General features: G+C 38.0%; 2 long non-coding RNA genes and 1 other non-coding gene across 3 annotated transcripts; 2 read left to right on the plus strand and 1 right to left on the minus strand.

Moving 5' to 3' along the window:
* The first annotated feature begins 342 nt into the window (after positions 1-342).
* On the plus strand, positions 343-449 carry LOC145168037 (small nucleolar RNA R71). Its single transcript, XR_013741632.1, has one exon. It is a non-coding gene; the product is annotated as a small nucleolar RNA R71 (small nucleolar RNA).
* A 12623-nt stretch (positions 450-13072) lies between these two features.
* On the plus strand, positions 13073-14338 carry LOC145163137 (uncharacterized). Its single transcript, XR_013739597.1, has 3 exons — positions 13073-13426; positions 13722-13874; positions 13971-14338. It is a non-coding gene; the product is annotated as an uncharacterized LOC145163137 (long non-coding RNA).
* A 545-nt stretch (positions 14339-14883) lies between these two features.
* LOC145163138 (uncharacterized) lies at positions 14884-16525 on the minus strand. Its single transcript, XR_013739598.1, has 3 exons — positions 16200-16525; positions 15198-15381; positions 14884-15109 (listed from the first exon to the last, which is right to left on the minus strand). It is a non-coding gene; the product is annotated as an uncharacterized LOC145163138 (long non-coding RNA).
* Between the last annotated feature and the right edge of the window lie 1171 nt (positions 16526-17696).

Genomic DNA, 17696 nt, shown 5'->3' on the forward strand with positions numbered 1-17696 from the left:
CCATTCTCGTCCAAGTCACAATCTCTAGTAAGATGAGGTCCATTGCAATTCTCACAACCCACCCGAATAGCATGTATCGTTTGATCCATTTTATCCATCCTCCTATCCATGGTTTTCAACATAGCCATGACTGCTGACAAATCTTCTGAAGCTGCATAAGCTGATCCTCTTGTCACATCATTCTTTGGGTTGTGGTATTCTCTAGAATGCTTAGAGAATTCTTCAATTAGTTGCTTTATCACCGGGGGTGCCTTCTTTGTTAGTGGACCTTGCGAGTCAAGTAATTGCCTTGTTGTAACATTTACTCCATCATAAAAAATGGAGACTTCTTGTTGACTATTGAGGTCATGATGTGGGCAATTCCTTAGCAGACTCTTGTACCTCTCCCAAGCTTCATAAAGTGACTATCCAGCTTGTTGTTCAAAGTTGGCTATGGCTTTCTTTAACTTAGATATCTTGGAGGGTGGGCAAAATTGATCAATAAACTCTTCTTTCATCTTGGCCCATGTAGTGATGGATCCGAGGGGAAGTGACTTGAGCCAATCCTTTGCAGCACCCTTCAATGTAACCGGAAGCATGCGAAGTAGCTGAGTTTCGCGAGGCACGTTTGGAACATTAAAATAATCAGCTACATCATTTACTTCATCCAAGTGTTTGTAAGCATCTTCGTGGTCTTTTCTGTGGAAGGGGATCTCCTTGAGTAGAGCAAGAATGTGACCCTTAAGCTCAAAAGTGGCAGTTGCGGGAATTGCGGGTTGCACAAGTCCCGGCCCGGTATCATCGCGTATCCTCTTCTTCCATTCCCCCATGGGGACTTCATCGATGTTAGCCATAGGGATAGCTAATTCGTCGTCGGAATCGGAAACGTGCCCGAATGTAGGGTCTTCTTCTCCTTCGGTTTCATACTCGGTATCCTCTTTGATTGGGTCTTCGCTTGCTAAAGAGGCGTTGGATGCTCCTGATTTGGTGCTCTTCTTCTTGCTGAAAACGGACTTGAGATTCTTCAAAGGTGAATTCTTTGAAGAAGCGGATTCTCCAACGGTTTTTCCTTTGTTCTTTCTTAAAGCGGACTCCGGGTCTTCAAGTGGAGGAACCAAAGACGTATTGGATCTTCGGTTCATGTAACAACTGCAACCAAAGCAAGAAACGCGTAAAAAGAACAAAAAGAAAATAATAATAATAAGTGCAAAACTGCAATGGACTCACCGAGTAGCTTCGAATGCACTCGGCGAGTTCAAGGCAGAAACAAAAAAAAAATTAAATTAAAATTCTAAAACAGAAAACTATTAAAATTAATCCTAATAACTAAATTACTTAAAAATAACTTTGTGCAAGATAAATCTCACACGAAGGATCGATAAAACTAGAAATTAGTGCTAATTTTTGAACCGTTCCCCGGCAACGGCGCCAAAAACTTGATGTGTGTAAAATGCACTAGTTTTATTCCTACTTTAAAAATATAGATTTAGCACACAAAGGCAGTGAACCTGTCTTTTAGTGGTATAGTTGGATAAGTAGGGTGTCGAACTCAGGGAACGGAGATTAAACTAATAACTAATTTTAACTAAACAAATAATAAAAGTAAAGGGTTTTTCTCTAGTTTTACAAGACTAGAAACTTAAACACACCACCTAACAAGTAATTAACTAATCAACTAAAACAAGTAAAAATTCACCAAATTTAATAAAGGGTTTCTGTTTAGGTCCAACCAATTCACTCCTATGGTTAATTTTATGATAAAGTGATAAATTAATTGTTATTGGTTACCAACTATAGTGGTTAGATTCGCATTCACTATTACTAACCCTTAGAAAATTAATCAATTCAAGCAGTGGCCAATTGTTTAAACTAATTAACTCCCTAGTTCAATTATTTGGATTAAATAAGATTTGTAATTGGTTAATCAAATTAGTAATTCAACTAACCTCTTGTTTGTTGGTTTCTCAAACAAGCTCACACATTAATTTACCCATTCTCTAGTTAATCATAGTTTCATATTCACTAATCCTAGGCATATAATGAAGTGTTCACATAAATCATATGAGGTTAACAATTAAGAGATGTCCATGCAGCCTAATTGTCTTCCAATTAACAGATAATAGTTATGGTTAATGCATAAGGTTCTTTAACAAACTTAATTTAATAAAATCACCAATAATCAATCAATAAAAGTATAAATCAAACCATAGGAGTAACTTGGTCTTTCCTAAACAGAAACTACGAAAATTCAGCTCATGATTACAGTAAGAACAAGCTCAAAAATGAATTTAGTTGATATAGACATGATTCACTTCTAAGATTAAGTGGAAAATTTAACCTGATTCGCCTTGAGTCTTCAAAAGATCAAAGATTAGGGTTCTTCAGGTCTCCAAAGGTTTCCTCAGTCGCAAGTTATCGTCCAAGAAAAATCAGAAAGTCTTCTTCAATTCGGAATAAGATCCTTTATTTACACTTATCTCAAAACAGGGGCAACTCGGCGAGTAAGTCTCCAACTCGCCGAGTACCTTTGAGAAATCCGTGTGCGGTAAGGATTCTGGATATTACTTCGCGAACATTCTTCGGCACTCGCCGAGTAGCTTCGCGGACTCGCCGAGTAGCTCCAGGTTTTCTCTTCTTTCTTCATTCTCCAGCTTCTGATTGCTTCTCCTTCTTCCTTTTTGCTCCAAGCATGTCCTCTGGACTGAAAATATAATTTAGACCTTATTAAGTACCTTTTGTCCATATTATGCAAATAATTAGCTAAAAAGTAATAAAAATCTATACTAAACATATAGCTAATTATGCACATATCGGAACGTTTGGCCCAGGAGTTCTTGTCCCTCAAGCAAGGGACGGAGTCTGTGACGGTGATCACGCGGATGTTTCATGAGAGGGCGTTGTTTTGCCCTGAGCACGTGTCTACTGAGTAGGCACGCATGAGTCGATATTTGAGCATACTGAGGAGAGACATTCGGGAGTTCCTGGCGAACTCGATGTACCGAACATTTGCCGAGCTCCAGGCAAATGCTCGGAAGAGGGAGATTGAGCTAGAGACTCAGGCCAGGGAGGAGGCCGAGTCTCAGAGGAGGGATAGGCGGCCGGTGCAGTCTTAACCGGCAGCCAAGCGGGCAAAGCCCACCGATATGAGATCTGGAGGCCAGAAGGGTCGCACTTATGGGAAGTGCGGTAAGGGACATGATGGAGTTTGTCGAGCAGGTGCTTGCTACAAATGTGGCAAGGAGGGGCACATAGCCAAGGATTGTCCCAAGGGATTCATGGTTTGCTTTCACTGCAACCAGACTGGCCATCGGATGCGAAGGCCGAGGCACCAAAGGCTCGCGGGAGAGCCTTTCAGTTGACAGTGGAGGAGGTGCGCGCAGCGCCCGATGTCGTGGCTGGTATGTATTCATTTATTTACTTATACTGAGTTTGAGATATTGTCCTTATATTGTGGTATGCATAGGTACTTTTCTTGTGAGTTATGTACCTGCTTTAGTGTTATTTGACTCGGGTGCGAGTCCATCTTTCGTGTCATTTGCGTTTAGCCAGCACATCAGTATCCGACGAGAGGCGTTGAGTCGACCTCTATGAGTTTCTATAGCCGAGGAGTGAGCGGTGTATGCTACTGAGGTGATTCGAGGATGTGTACTCGAGATCTTCGGTGTTGAGTTCCCGATAGATCTAGTCCCGATTGTGATGGGGGACATTTGTGTCATTGTGGGCATGGATTGGTTGAGCCGATTTAGAGCTATTATAGACTGTGAGCGTCAGATGGTGACGATACGAGACCCTAGTGGGGGAGTGCTGACAGTATATGGCGAGGGTACCCGATGTGGGTCGGCATTTTGCTCGGCTGCCAGGGCGAGACAAAGTATACAGCAGGGCTGTAGGGGGTTTGTAGCCTATGTGATGGATACACGAGTTGCCGCAGAGAGGCCGAGTTCTGTCGGTGAGGTTCCGATAGTGTGAGAATTTCCGGATGTTTTCCGTGAGGTCCAGTTCTTGGGACATCTCGTTAATCAGAATGGGATATTGGTCGATCCGGCCAAGATTGAGGCTGTGATGACTTGGGAGGTGCCGAGATCCCCCACCGAGATCAGGAGTTTTCTGGGTTAGGCCGGCTACTATCGGAGATTTATCAGGGATTTCTCCAAGATTGTCGTTCCCCTCACCAAATTGACCGGGAAGGGCGTCGCTTTTACTTGGGGACCAGAGCAGCAGACCTCGTTTGAGACTCTTCGCCAGAGACTGTGCGAAGCCCCGGTGTTAGCCCTTCCCGAGGGAATAGAGGACTTTGTGGTTTACTGCGATGCGTCTATATCAGGGTTGGGTGTGGTACTCATGCAGAGAGGGCACGTGATAGCATACGCATCGAGGCAGCTGAAGCCTCACGAGACGAGGTACCCCACCCATGATTTAGAGTTGGGGGCAGTGGTGTTATCCCTCAAGATATGGTGCCATTATTTGTATGGGGTTCGGTGTACCATATACACGGACCACAAGAGTTTGAAGTATTTGATGGATCAACCCAACCTGAATATGCGCCAGAGGAGATGGTTGGATGTGGTAAAGGATTACGATTATGAGATCCTGTACCACCCGGGCAAGGCTAACGTGGTAGCTGATGCTCTAAGCCGTAGGGCGGAGATTGCCCCGATTCGAGATATATGTATGAGGATGAAGGTGATGACTCCGATGTTGGATACCATTCGAGAGGCCCAGGCAGAGGCCGTGAGACCGGAGAACCGCAAGAGGGAGCGGGTGATTGGACAGGTATCCGAGATTGTGACGGATAGCCAAGGACTTATGACCTTTCGTGGTCGGATTTGGGTGTCGTATACGGGCGGGGCACATAGCACTCTGATGGAGGAGGCGCATAGATCGAGATTCTCGATCCATCCCGGGGCCACTAAGATGTATTTGGATCTGAAGAGAGATTATTGGTGGCCCTGTATGAATAGGGATGTTGCGTGGGTAGTTGAGAGGTGCTTGACCTGTCACCGGGTTAAGGCCGAGCACCAGCGTCCGCATGGTAAGTTGCAGCCACTAGAGGTTCCCCAGTGGAAGTGGGAACAGATTTCTATGGATTTTATCACCAAAATGCCGAGAACCGCGAGGGGTGTTGAAGTAATTTGGGTGATTGTGGACCGGCTGACGAAGAACGCTCGTTTCCTTGCTATCAGTGAGAGCTCTTCTGCAGAGAGACTGGAAGAGATGTATGTGAGAGAGGTGGTGTCGCGGAATGGAGTGCCGATCTCGATTGTGTCAGACCGAGATTTACGTTTTACTTCCAGGTTCTGGAAGAAGTTTCATGAGGAGTTGGGTACGAGATTGCACTTCAGTACTGCTTATCACCCATAGACGGATGGCCAGAGTCAGTGAACGATACATACACTCGAGGACATACTTTAGGCATGTGTTATGGACTTCGGTGGAAGTTGGGACACATACCTACCTTTGGCTGAGTTTTCTTACAACAACAGCCACCATTCGAGTATTGGTATGCCTCCCTTTGAGCTTTTATATGGGAGGAGGTGTCGGACTCCCATCTGTTGGGGAGAGGTAGGGCAGCGAGTGATGGGTAGCACTGAGATAGTACTTAATACGACTGAGCAGATACAGCAGGTCAGACAGAGGTTACTGACAGCCCAGAGCCGCCAGAAGAGTTATGTGGATAGACGGTGATCCGAGCTCGAGTTCCAGGTTGGAGATTTCGTACTCCTGAAGTTATCTCCTTGGAAAGGAGTGATCCGATTCAGAAAGAGGGGCAAGCTGGGGCCCCGATACATTGGTCCGTTCAGGGTGACCGCGAGAGTGGGTAAGGTAGCATATCGTTTAGAGCTACCTGCGGAGTTGAGCCAGATTCATGATACCTTCCACATTTCCCAGTTAAGGAAGTGTATAGCCGATGAGACGGCAGTAGTGCCGCTAGAGGATATTCAGGTGGATGCGAGCCTAAATTACATTGAGAGGCCGATCGTGATATTGGATCGGAAGATCAAGGTTCTGAGGAACAAGGAGGTGCCGCTGGTTCAAGTCCAGTGGCAACATCGGAGAGGGTCCGAACTGACTTGGGAGCCGGAGACAGAGATGCGGGAGCAGCATCCAGAGTTCTTTGCAGAGTAAGACTTCGAGGGCGAAGTCTGATTCTAGTGGGGGAGAATTATAACATCCGGATTTCCAGGTATCATAATTTAAGTATTTATTTTTGAGTTAAGAAGAGGGACTCGACGAGTTGACGCCTAAACTCGTCGAGTAGGATCGCGACTGATGACTCGAATTAATGAAGGGACTCGACGAGTCGGTGAGTCGACTCGGCGAGTCCGCGCTATTGACAGAAACCCTAAATCTTTGGGCCTGGGCCCTATTTAAAGGCATTTATAGCCTTCAATTGCGGCTACCTTCCCAGAAGAGAGAACCCTAGCGAGCTTGAGTGTGTAGAGTGAGAGAAAGAGCTATCTTGATCTTTTTGGTGTGATTTTGCAAGAAAGGAGAAGAGTTCCAGCAAGACGGGCCAAGGAAGGTTATTGTTCTGAGTCATCCAAGCAAGATGCTTCTTTCTGAGGTACAAAATCGAACCCCTTTCCTTCCCTATTGTGTAGATTCTATTTTTGGGGGTTAGGGCTTGAATCACTTCATCTTTTGGGTTTTGAATGCCTCAAACCCCACTTGCTAGTTTGTGTTTTAGATCTGGACCCTTCTAGGTCCAGAGAGCCGAGAATATGAAGCTTTAGTAGAGTAAAACCTTAGGGTTTGAAGCTAGGAAGCATTTATGGGGTTTTTATGGTATATTATGCAAGATACACCATGCATGGACACTAAGTTCAGACCTTTACGTGATTTTTGGGTGTTAGAAGGCCAGATCTATAAGTTAGAGAAACAGATCTGACCTCAGAAGGTCAAATGAGTATTGACATGGAGGAAACTCGCCGAGTCCATAAGAGGACTAGACGAGTCGGATCGGGTTGCCCCGCGATTCGTGACCAGTGGTAACCCGATGAGTTGAGAGGTTTACTCGACGAGTCGAGTGAGGCCTTAGGAGGAGTCAGAGGACACGTATGGACTCGCCGAGTCACCCAAGTGCACTCGGCGAGTCTGGTCAGAGTTGGACCGTTGACTGGAGTTGACTTTCGTTGACTTTTAGGGTTGGTCAGCATTTGTATAATTGGACCATTGGAGGGGTAAAATGGTCTTTTTCCCTTCTGGGAGATTATAGGAAGGGATTAGTCTAGCCTATGAGAATCGTTGTTAATTAGAGATAAATTACTTTATGTGATTAGGTGAAGGCTAGATCGGGGATATGAGCACGAATGTTTACTAGACATCATACGAGGTGAGTCTTCTCACTATACCTTACCTTGAATGGTAATTATGTGTGACCGGAAGGTCTTATGTGCTATGAAGAGTATGTGATATATGTTTCCATGTGATATGTATATGTTATGTATGTTATGAGTAGTATGGTATGGACCGGAAGGTCAACAGGGTATGGACCGGAAGGTCAGCAGTGGATAGACCGGAATGTCAATATGCTATGGACCAGAAGGTCAGCAGTGGATGGACCCGAAGGTCAATATGGCATGGACCGGAAGGTATACTCAGGTTGTGGGACCGGAAGGCCCCTAAGACACATTGACCGGAAGGTCTCGTAGAGCTATAGCCTCGAGTGGCTTATGTCCTGTATGTAGTATTTTGGGGAACTCACTAAGCATACGTGCTTACCGTTTATGTGATATGTGTTTCAGGTACTTCAGAGGACTGCGGGAAGGCACCAGCATGATTGTACACACGCACTATATTTTGGGAAGAGCTACTGTGGATCCTGGATTTTATGAGATGATTTTTGAAAACTTTGTTAAATGAATAATTGGTGTTGAACAATATGATATATGTCTTTATGAATTAAAAATGAAAAATTTGGTTTAAATTTTCACGATGTTACACTCAGTCGGATTTTTTAAAACCAATGTTTTAAAACTCAGTTTTTTAATTGAACCGGTATGGTGACCGGTTTTCGGTTTAACCGGTACGACCGCCGATTCAACTGGTTTCTATAGTTTTGATATTTTTCCTTTTTTCTTACGCACATAGATCTCCAAATGTAACATTCCAAAATTCCAATAAAATTCTTCATTTTTAAGTAACGAAATCGTTTCCATAAAATATAAAATTCCAATCACATTTGTTTTCAAAATCCATAACATCGGACAATTTATTAGTAATATCAGAGTGTCCCAAATAAAAACGCTAGAGAGTGCATGTCGCGCCATCACGCCGAGCTCTTTCCCTTAGATCCGAAAGTACCTGAAACAACCAACGAACTGAAAGCTAACACTTAGCAAGTTCCCCAAAACATACCCACACAATCCACATAATCACATAAACCATACCTGTCATAAAAGCTACATATGTCATGCATATAAACATATAAAGATGCCATGGAAACCCTCCAAGATCTTACACCAGGTGCCACTGGAACCCCCACGTGGTCTTAACCCACTCCCATGGGAACCCTCCGGGGTCTTCCATGTAAGTATCACAAGGACATCTAGCATATCACATATCACAAAATCAACTATCATTCCACATAACACATAATGGGTCGGCCTTGTTGCCTTCGACCCATTGGTATGGTGAGGAGACTCACCTTAGTCTACTGAACACGAAAGCTGCTCGCCTAACAGTCCGAAACCACCCATGAAGAATTATAAAACCATTAACCCAAAATTAGGATTAAATGTGATCAAATTAAAGAACCCAATTACCTAAGCCCAAGGCCTTCCATAATGGCCCAAGAGTCTTTCCTTTGCTAATGGGCTCAAACTCCATGTCCAAAGCTATTGATGGGCCACATGGCCCAATAAGGCCCAACCAAAACAGCCATGGCCCAAAACAGACTAATCGGACCACTAACCCAAAATATGACCAGGCCCAAAACTGATTAAGGCCCAAAGAGTTTACAAGCCCATACGAAGCACAAAACCAACTCGGGTGCGTACGCCAAGCGTACCACTTAAGTACGCTTAGCGTACTGAGTCCTTGGCTGTACGCGCTGCGTACTCTATATTAAGCCCAACGTAAAAGCAGATTAAGCACCACATCCTTTAAGTGCTTAATACTTGATGCTCTAACTTCCAATATCATATATGAGCTCATTAAGACGTCCTAGGGCATAAAGTTGGCAACTTTATGCCCTTGCATGCTATAAGAGACTTCAAAACTTCATTCTTCACATTAGGACTTTATATAAAGCTTCAAACTCATGCATGGAGTCTAGATAACCTTCAAGCTAGCATCTTTATGCATCTAGCATGCTCACAAAACTCAGATCTAACCACCTTAGTCTCTGGAGTTGCTCAACTCTCAAGAGAAGATTCAAGAACCAAAAAGGGGACCATATAGAAAACCGTAACTCGATCTAATGTATAAGATGGCAAGATTAAGACTTTATACCTCCAGAAGCTCCTCATGGTGAACTAGATGCAGGTTCTTGAAGCTCAATGCCACACCAAGTTTTCTCCCTAACTTCTTCTTCTTGAATAAGCTCCAAAATGGCCACCAACACACTTCTATGCTCCAAAATCACACTCTCAAAGGAAAACTGAGGTAAAGGGACGAAATGAGACTCTAGAGGCTGATTAGGGTTTGGTCTAAGTGGCTTAAGGATTAATAAATAGGTCTCAAGTCTGGGTTTTAGGGTTTTGGTCCTCTGTCGCGTACGCCCCGCGTACCTACATGTATGTATCGCGTACTCAATATTCCTTCGTGATCCTCCCTCCATAGTATGCTAAGCGTACACTTAGGTACGCTCAGCACAGAAGGGACCATTTTTTCCAAATTAGATCATTTCAAGGGGTTAGAACGGGTTACCTGATTTGGAGTGTTACACCAAAAGTTATACATTAAAAATACACATAAATACAAGTTTTAGATCAATCAAACTACACTAAAAAACACATAACCATAAGTTTTATATCAATCCATGCACATCAACAAGAAAATAAAGTGTAATATCGAAACAAATATAATATTTAGATGAATACAAACGGATTAAAAAACTTCATAACATTTACATGTGTTTTTTATTCAAAGAAATCTAAATAGATGTGACAAAAAAAACATGAAAGTTTGTTATGCAAAAGGATTCATTTCCATGTGTTTTTATTTATTTTAACCGGTTTAATTTAACCGGCTCAACCGAGTTTTTATAAAAACCGACTGGTTCACTGCGGTTCAGAAATAGACATAAAAAACATGAAAGTTTTTTATGCAAAATGATCCAACCAATTCGACCGGCTGATTCAAACTGGTTTTTAAAACAATGGTATAAACGTGAAAATAATAATATATATAATTTTAATTTTTTCATAACACGTTATAAAAAAATAATATCTATATATAATACTTATTGTTGTATTAATCGAAAATTGATTGAACTAATATGTATACGTTTATATGATCATCCTTCCATTAAATTCATATCATTGTTGGTTTTTTTTTTTTTTTTTGACTAAAATGTTAATATTATTATAATAATCTAATTAAATATTATCTTGGACACATGCATATCAAAATATTGTTTTATATTTTGATAGTAGTTGTAATTTTCCTTGGAAGATTATTTTTATTTTTATTTAATATACCTCATTTAAAATTCCCATAAACAGATATAATTAAAGACAATACAATATAATACAGTAATATATGAAAAGTAGTAAACGAAAGAAAATGATATTTATAAACTTAACATTATTAAACGATTAGAACGTACTAAAAATATCCCATACCCAAAAATAATTTCGACTAATATAATTTCATAAATCTACTAATTTTGCTTAGTTATAATAATTTAATTAAGTTACGGTCCTTTCCTAAAAGTAATTTTTCAAATTTGATTTTGTAAAAGTAACAAAAGTTCCATTGAATGTTCAAGAAAATATTGTCATGGTTTTTAACCGGTCAAAGCCGGTCACAAAACGCCTAGTGGCTCTTATCGCTGACTAGGAGTTGAGGTGCACAAACTACGTCAACACAAGGTGTATTGGAAAATTTTAAATCGAAATTGAGGATGTTGACTAGTGACGGAAGGAATCGAACCCACGACCTCCGCCAAAAAACGTCCAGCGCCTTTACGACTAGGACGAAGAGGGATTGTTGTTTCATTTCCTGAATACTTAGAATCTTATTATTATTATTATTATTATAATTATTATATAAATAAGCTTAAAAACCTTTTTACGCACAATTAATATATATATATATATATATATATATATATATATATATATATATATATATATAAACATTTTCTATACATTTTGTACGTGTATATATAAATATGTTTAAAACAACTATGCATACTTTATATATAAGTATACTTTTTATAAATATTTGTATGAATACGTAAGATATAAAACGTTTTTTGCTTATAAATAACATTTTTATCCGTATAAAAATATTTTTATATATTTAACTACGTCTTATCTATGTATATTATCATTTGAATATGCATTTTGACAAATAAAAAGTTATGTTACATTTAAATATGTATAAAAATATTATTTATACACATAAAAATATTATATATATATATATATATATATATATATATATATATATATATATATATATATATATATATACACGTTTTGATGCATGTATATAATATTTTTATACAAATTCAAATATATAAATATATGTTTTTACCCCTAAGTATATATAAAAATATTATTTACATGTATAAAGATGTTATTTATACATATAAATTTCCAAAAAAGTGTTAGTCATATAAAAAAAAACACATGTTAAAGATTTATATATATATATATATATATATATATATATATATATATATATATATATATATATATATATACACACGTTTTGATGCATGTATATAATATTTTTATACAAATTCAAATATATAAATATATGTTTTTACCCCTAAGTATATATAAAAATATTATTTACATGTATAAAGATGTTATTATACATATAAATTTCCAAAAAAGTGTTAGTCATATAAAAAAAACACATGTTAAAGATTTAAATACAAGATATGTATTAACAATATAATGTGTTTATATAATAATAGTAATCATAAAAAATTACAATAATAGTAATAATATGAATAAAATGGTAATAATGTAAATAATAATAATAATAATAATAATAATGATAATAATAATAATAATGATATCTTCCGGTATGTTAGATGTTTTATAGATTGAGTATAGAGTTAATGGGTTTGTGTTTTAGAGTTGTTGAGTTCGATTCTTCTATACTCCATTTCCTTTCATTTTTTTCTCAAGTAAAGGAAAGCGTTGATGTAGCTAGCTTCGCCAGCTCCACATCAGGGAAAATTTCATGCAACCGCCACCTAGGCAAAAAATGACCGACAATGGAGAGGTAAGTCGGTTAAATGGCATAAATGGAAAAAAGTTTGAACATGTTAGGCATAAATGAACTTAAAATCGTCACAGGGACTTAAGCACACAAAATTGGAAAACTTAAGGACTTTCATCTGACATGGGTAATTTGGCATAAACCTTCTCGCAAAACTATAGTTTTTTAGTCATAATTTTTAATATATATATATATATATATATATATATATATATATATATATATATATATATATATATATATATATATATATATTATATATGGTTAGGTTAATGTGAGACGACCTAATTTTGTGAGACCGTGAGACGCAATCCTAGCCATTCATTTGGTATAAGCTTAGGTACCAAACTCACTGTATTACGTCGTTTTGTATCATATATACATTGTAACTGTCCAATGTTCTTATAATTCAACTTCTAACTTGATTTACTTTCAAGATTTTTATAAATTTCATATTTATCTTTCTCTTACATAATTTTAATTTTCAACTATAATATATATAGCCTAGTTGGTGTTCGGTAAAAAGATGTGATGTAAAAGGAAGATTATAACGAAATTTTGAAAATGTTGAATGTAAATAAAGTTAGGGTTGAAGTTTAAAAACATTATAATAAATATATCAAACAAAACGGTGTATTATAATAAGTTTGGGTACCTAAAATTATTATAACGCCCTTGAGGTATATTCACTTTCCATATACAGGGAAAAGTGAATATTCTTAACGGTATATACCCTAACTAAAATCCGACGTTGTTCCAAGTTAATCGGTCCTTTTTCTGCCTCGTACTCGCATGTATCAACGGAGCCACCAATCTTCGGTAACTCGTGTCCTCCGCTACCTATTCCACCAGGAAATTTCGTCGAAATAGTATGTTGGAGGTGATTGTTGGGGATTTGAATCAACAATGTGCAATTCGATCGTCCAATAGGTGCCCACATCAAGTTTTCAATTTATTTATTCGGTTCAAGGAGTCACAGTCGACTACCGTTCCAATTGGTTCGCCATTTACCTGATTGCACACCCATGAGTTATCCAACCAGGTTCGTGAAATGCACTCTTAATCCGAAATAAAGCAATATCATATTCTTTTCTTCTTTCCCTTGTATACTGTGTATATAGTGAGTTAGGTCTAGTGGGCAATGTGGAATCAACATCATTACAGGAAATTATAGGCTAAATTACTGAGTAATTCTATAACTACCTACCAGGTGTTCGATTAAATGCCCCAGTGACATTTTCTGTCTATATTGCCCGAAAGGAATATGCTCTTATTTTTTCAATGAGAGTGATTAGTAGAATTTTGACATGGTTAATATGTATGTGTGTGTGTTGCAGGAATGGAAGTTTTGGAATGAAGGAAGGTCCCCAGAACTGATGGAACCTGTATTAGGTAACTTAATCATTTAGGAGGATGAGGTTGTAAAGTGTTTACATGTTGGTTTGTTGTGTGTCCAAAAACAGCCTGAAGATCGGCTTATAATGTCTGAGGTGGTTCCCCTTTCATTGCACCTTGTTGTTTCACAAGGCTCTTCTTCTCATTGGATTTTTAATGTGATTCTTGATTGATTTTATTTTATATCGAAGGGCAATACGCATCTTCTGTTGCCACACGGGCACCCATGCTGACAATGAAGTGTTTGATGAAAGAACCCAAACACAGGCCGAGTGCTGATGAGTTGGTTAAAGCATTGTAGCAGATTCAGGAGTTGAAGAAATCATTGGAGAATGTTAGAATGGAATCAGTCAGAAAAGAGAATTGGAATGGGAATGGGAAGTGTGATTCCCTTTAAAAAGAAATTTGATTTTCATTAAACAGTGCAGATCATGGTTAGAGTTTGTTTGAAGGATAATTGTTTTTAGAGATGAACTTGTTAATTGTATCAGAAGATATAATGTGAACATAATTCGAACATCACTTAATTAATTCAAGCTCAAGTATTAATTTCTGGCTATTTTGGTTATTTAATTATTGCATTTTAAGAGTTTTATTTATATACCTTGTAAAGAAATGAAAATGATTTTATATTCATTTTATGCCAAAAAATATTAGGCCGTTAATCATCTAAATCGGAAGTTAAAATTCAAGCATATAAAAAACTGAAATGAGATCAAACAATAATCATCTTGAGGATTACATACCCTCTTTGGGACAGGGGCAAAATCGTCCAACAAGGTGAGAAACCATCAAACTTGTGTGTAGATTAACACAACACTAACCATAATCATGGACATGGACATGGACATCATTATAGAAAAGTTTCTTTTTTAACCCAAAACGACAACCTGCTTTTATTTTTAACCCATAATTACAGAAAAAATTTGTTTTTAACCCAAAATGATAGCCTACTTCCATTTTTAACACAAAATTGCAGAAAAGTTTCATTTTTTACACAAGATGACAACCTACTTTCATTTTTTACCTGCAGTTGCAGCAACATCAAAGCAACAAACATTTTTTGTTTAGAAATTAATCAAGTTTGACCATTCAAACATAATCTGAAAGGAAAATTGATTTTATCATAACAAAACCATCTGAAATTTTGAACATTCCAAAATATTAAAAATACTCATATCATAAAACTAGTCTTAGCATAATTTGTTTTAAACAAGAAAAAAAATTAAAGTTCAACACATAAGAACAATCTTGTCTCGTTCCCACCCGGGTGCAGCTGCGCCTTCAACTTGTGGTACTAGAGAAACAACAACCTCCCACACATCACCGCCTGAGTTGATTAAAAAACCAAAAAGTATAATTAGAAAAATACAAATCACATCTTAAAAAAAATCAACTGAATTATTATGAATCATTACCCTCAACCCCTTGTTGGACGATTTTGTCCCTGTCCATGACAGCAAACAACAGTTGCTTAATTTATTGAGTTTATGAAGGGATATAACATGTGTGGATGTTGAGTCCTGTTTGTGTCTGGTCGGGAGTCTTTTGGATTGGGCTTCTAGTCTTTTGCTATTTTCCTAAAACATCTTTTAAGTGTACCTTACATCAAGAAAAAGAAAAAAATTTAAATTAAAAAAATAAAAAGTTGTCTTCTTTTAACAGCCCGTATCAAATGTCCATGAGGTAGAAAATGAAGTAGATAAAATATTAGGTTGCAATTCCATGCCCTTAATTTATTCAAATATAAGGAATACCAGCATCATGAAATGAGAATCATATACAAGATTCAATGATGATGAAGTCATTATTACTCACTCCATATAGAGAGCCATATTAGAAAGACTTGAAGTTATGATTAGGAACATAGCAAACACAACCACTACAAACATCCAAGTATTGACAGAAATGATAATTATCATTTTACATAAAAGAGTGAACTGAATCTTCTATATTAACAATTTCAAACAATGCTAAATCTAGTACAAATAAAACCATGTCCATGAGTATTTAAGAAGAACATCATGAAGAAGAGCCTGCAATGAATGGTCCTGATCCTGACTTTCATAGATGTAGAATTCCATAATTCACATTTCAAAAATAAAAGAAGTATGTAGGTTAAGAATTTGAGTTTATTTATCAAAGTGAGATTCCATAATTCATATAGAAAGAGCTGATGGGATCTCAAAATTATGCTACCAAATTCAACTATTACATGTGTTTGACTACATCAAACTCTAGTTTCAAAAAAATCAAAGAAATATTGGAGAAAGAATCGAGTAAGCATTCAAGTTCCAGTTTTCTGAATTTGGGCATTTCATCGAGCACCTTATGTGCACAGCTTACCTTCTTCCTCTACTAGCAATTTAAATGAGTAAAGTACCATACCTGACCAAGATACACAATCACAAGTACATTACCTTCCTATGGTGGAGTGGAGACAGGGGGCTTCCAGCCTCGTCTCGTCGGGCCGACCTGAAGATGCCTTGCTTCGTAGGTGAGATAGTCGGAAAAGAGGGGAAGGGCTTCGATTGTATACGATGAGGGCTGCCCAGATGTGTGAATGTCGAGGCTAGCGCTGGAAGAGACGAAGATGTATGAAGTAAATCAAAAAACATGTTTGTGGGATTAATCGGGAACAAACCATGTGAAATCAGAAAGATATCTCTGTGTTTAATGATATCAGTCGATTATGGAAATTGTTATTTTTTTTCAAAAAATTAAAGGAGATATCAAAACGGTGAGGTTTTGTAGATCGGGTATGTAACCTTATATACCTTAAGGGTACATTCATATTTTCATATATATATATATATATATATATATATATATATATATATATATATATATATATATATATATATATATGATGTGACATAGATCTGAACCACCTCTTTACTCTCTTTTCATCTCTTGATGGCAGCTAGGGCAGAGAGATCTACTAGTCACAATCAGAGAGATGCGTTAGAGCCGCCCCAGGGACTGTGTCCCAGGAGCAGGCTCCGACGATCAAGTTAGATCAACTTGTAGATCTGAGATGGTTCTCTTTAGCTAGAGAGAACCATCTTGGTGCTGTTGGTGGTGTATGGTGGTTGACGGCGGCGGGTGGTGTGACAACCCGGAATTTAGGGCTATTATTATAACCGACAATCTATCCGTGAATCTCTTGTTTATCCGAATTACTGATTTTTAATGCATCTAAAGTAAAACAAATAATTTTATTTCAATTATTATATGATGTGATATGATACATTGCTTCCGAGTGTGTAAATTGTCAACAGAATCAAACCGCTTAAACGACAACGCTAATCAATGCGTCTGAAAAACTGAAATTTTGCATTAAGCAGTTTTGAGAAAAACAAACATTAAAATATTATAGTACATGTTCCCCTGTTTCCGAAAATATAAAGAACGTCCAAAACGGAGTTCGTATGCAAAAGATACGACAGTTTTAAGAAAACAGACAGTAAAACACTGTTTTTCTTTAATCGCGTAAAACCGAATCGATCTGTTGAGGCACTTACGTTTTGCCGACGGGATTTTCGAGAGCGTTTTTGGACTCAGGATATAGTCTATTATTTAATTTCACACTTAAAATATTTTTAATAAAGATATTTACAAAAGTCGCGAAAACGGACACCACGAGCCGTTTAAACGCAAAACCTTCAAACGCAATTTCCCGAAGTTCCGTAACTCCAAAAATTAATCTGTTTGATGATCTAGAATCCTTGAATTAAACTCTATCCAATGGTACTTTCAAAAAAAATTATCGACTTTCGGATCCCGATACACCCGATTTAGAGTGTTTTTAAGTAGTTAATGGGGATGTAACGACATGTGGGGGCCACTAGGCTTATGAGAAGCAAAAACTCACAGCTCATTTCTCCTTGTACTCCCCACGTGACCTTGCCCTTCTT

This window comes from Lactuca virosa, chromosome 3 (assembly GCF_052849685.1).
Source record: "Lactuca virosa cultivar CGN04683 chromosome 3, Lactuca_virosa_CGN04683_v6, whole genome shotgun sequence".
In the NCBI taxonomy this organism is placed as follows: Eukaryota; Viridiplantae; Streptophyta; class Magnoliopsida; order Asterales; family Asteraceae; genus Lactuca; species Lactuca virosa.